Source organism: Schistocerca gregaria, chromosome 2 (assembly GCF_023897955.1).
Source record: "Schistocerca gregaria isolate iqSchGreg1 chromosome 2, iqSchGreg1.2, whole genome shotgun sequence".
Lineage (NCBI taxonomy): Eukaryota > Metazoa > Arthropoda > Insecta > Orthoptera > Acrididae > Schistocerca > Schistocerca gregaria.
Genome location: NC_064921.1, coordinates 198,172,344 through 198,175,534, shown reverse-complemented (window position 1 = coordinate 198,175,534; position 3,191 = coordinate 198,172,344). Strand labels below are relative to the sequence as shown.

Sequence of the window (3,191 nt, the reverse complement as noted above, 5' to 3'; positions counted from 1 at the left end):
GCGCACACTTCGCTGCAGAGTGAAAATTTCATTCTGACGAACAATATTAATGCGGTGTGGTGGCTTTTCTGTCTATCACAGAGAAATGAAACTCTATTCTTTTACGTACATCGTTATGGTATGTACGTATACAAAGTTACGTAGACATCCGACCATGTCTTCTGGGTGCTTTACTGTCTTCGGCATACAATGTAGGTGCATTTTCAACTTTAAATCACAATCCTCCACTGCTAGCTGGAAATATTTTCTTCTTGACCTCATATGCTGGCTGCTTAAGGTAGGGATGGAAAAAACCGACCGGTTAAAAGCGATCCCGGTATTTTAGTTCTGAACAACCGATATTTTTAGATACTTCTTTGCTCTCAGTTATAACATGTTTTTTAATTCTTCACTAATAACTGGGTAAAAAATCTTCATATCTCTTTGTCACAGCAGCAGCGCTAAAAGTTTTGGTTTTTAAATAAAACTTTTAAAAAAACGAGTATTGTTTAGTTATAAAATTTACATTGCTTTGAAACACTGGTTTAGTATAGAAATTGGGGAAACCAACGAATAGTATTTTAATAACAACGTCTACATTTAGGAGCTAGCAGCAAACGCACGACCTAAGAATCGGTACAGTATTGCAGAGACAATACTGCACCTGTAGTCATGTTGCGTGTAGGGTTTCGAAGTCCAAAAACAGAAAAGCGGAACTCGGCGTTATGTTTAGCCGGAATTTTTGCCCTAAAGACCGGACAAACTATTTTAAATAGACATAAAGTCAGCTGGATATTTTCAGTCGTTTATTAATAAGCAGCTTTTTAATAATCAGCTTTTTGCAAGACCAAACTAAACGTGCTTAAACTAAAAAACAATCAGTAAACATCGTTATAATTTGACAGTTATGATAGCAACAAAATGCTCAGTCCTCTTAACTGCTCTATTCTTCGTAAGATAACGTTGTGTCAAAATAAAGTTCTTCAGTAACCAAAATGAGCAACTGTACTTTCTTCTTGGACAGAAAGTGAAATTTCATTTCAATTAGACGTATAAACAAATAACAATGTGTGGTTAGGTATTAATGTTTCTCATTTTAATCCACTTAACAAACAACATTATTTTTCTTAGAAATAATTTCGTGGGGCTCTTGATAGGATAATTTTAAATTACACAACACAAACTTTTGTGATTGCGCCCTTTGCAATTTATTGCATTCCATTGTCCGCTGGGCTTTTATGAAACAGAACACCCATTCGATGTTGGTAATATGGCCTGGAATCGCCAAGTAGTATTCTGCCAGTTTCAATAATTCCGGATAAAGTTCTTCATAATGCATTCGCAGGAGCGAAGCGCGAGCGTGGTGGGGTGAGGCGGGTGGGTGTCGGCTGATCGCTCTGACCCCCGCTGGCTCTGCGCCTAGCGTGGTTGTGACACTGTGGGTTAGCCTTAGGCTCGTTCGGTTTACGAAGGAAGCGTAGCACACAAACATGAGAATAGCATCGGTTGGTATATTTATATATCCTTATGGTACCCCCCCCCCCCCCATTCTTCCTCATACTTACCTCGTGCTAACGTCATTTGCTTAGAACTGGCTCTAGTTGTGCACTCTCTACTTCATCCCTGAAAAGCCGAACAAAAGCTGTATAGGACACGACCGTAAAATACCGGAAATGGCCGAATAAAGCCGGCCTCCTGGAAAATCTAGTGGCGTGGCTGTTATATGTTACGCTTGTACATGCATTGTGCAAGACTTGAATCAGTAGTCTTTACGGCAGTTTCTCAAATGATTCAAATGGCTCTGAACACTATGGGACTTAACATCCGAGGTTATCAGTCCCCTAGAACATAGAACTACTTAAACCTAACTAACCTAAGGACATCACACACACCCATGCCCGAGGCAGGATTCGAACCTGCGACCGTAGCGGTCGCGCGTTTCCTGACTGAAGCGCCTAGAACCGCTCGGCCACAAGGTCGGCGCAGTTTCTCGCTGTCGTCCTCGGACACCAGTTGCATTGCAGCATCCCTAGTTTGTGGAATTGTTTTACGAATGCGGTAGCAGTTAAGTACACCGCTCCACTTGAAACTTCCTGGCAGATTAAAACTGTGTGCCGGACCGAGACTCGGGACCTTTGCCTTTCGTGGGCAAGTGCTCTACCAGCTGAGGTACCCAGGCACGACTCACGCCCCGTCCTCACAGCTTCACTTCCGCCAGTAACTCGTTCCCTACCTTCCAGACTTTACAGAAGCTGAAACTTCCTGGCAGATTAAAACTGTGTGCCCGACCGAGATTCGAACTCGGGTCCTTTGCCTTTCGCGGGCAAGTGCTCTACCAACTGAGCTACCGAAGCACGACTCACGCCCGGTACTCACATCTTTACTTGTGCCAGTATCCGTCTCTGGTAGAGCACTTGCCCGCGAGAGGCAAACGTCCGAAGTTCGAGTCTCGGTCGGGCACACAGTTTTAATCTGCCAGGAAGTTTCATACCAGCGCACACTCCGCTGCAGAGTGAAAATCTCATTCTGGAAACATCCCCCAGGCTGTGGCTAAGCCATGTCTCCGCAGTATACTTTCTTTCAGGAGTGCTAGTTCTGCAAGGTTCGCAGAAGAGCTTCTGTAAAGTAGGAGGGTAGGAGACAGATACTGGCAGAAGTAATGCTGTGAGTACCGGGCGTGAGTCGTGCTTCGGTAGCTCAGTTGGTAGAGCACTTGGCCGCGAAAGGCAAAGGTCCCGAGTTCGAGTCTCGGTCGGGCACACAGTTTTAATCTGCCAGGAATCTCCGCTGCAGAGTGAAAATATCATTCTGTTTACAGAAGCTCTCCTTGCAGAACTACGAGGTACTGGCGGAAGTGAAGCTGTGAGGACGGGGCGTGAGTCGAGCTTGGGTAGCTCAGTTGGTAGAGCACTTGCCCGCGAAAGGCAAAGGTCCCGAGTTCGACTCTCGATCCGGCACACAGTAATAATCTTCCAGGAAGTTTCATATCAGCGCACACTCCGCTGCAGAGTGAAAATCTCAGTCTGGAACGCTGCACTTGCTTTAAAAGATTAAAAACGGGACGAGGTACAAGAAACTTGCGACATCACATAAGGAGAAAACGTCCACTATGTTTGTTCGAAGAGAAAGTAAATTTGATTAATGTACCTATAATTTTATTGTCATGCTACAAATTTGCTATCATAACTGAACCCTTAATGTTGTGGTTGCTT

The 3,191-nt window shown here is 44.3% G+C and overlaps 1 non-coding gene across 1 annotated transcript; it reads right to left on the bottom strand.

The window, feature by feature from the left end:
• Positions 1–2,259: 2,259 nt before the first annotated feature.
• On the bottom strand, positions 2,260–2,334 carry Trnas-cga (transfer RNA serine (anticodon CGA)). The gene has a single exon. It is a non-coding gene; the product is annotated as a tRNA-Ser (tRNA).
• Positions 2,335–3,191: the final 857 nt, after the last annotated feature.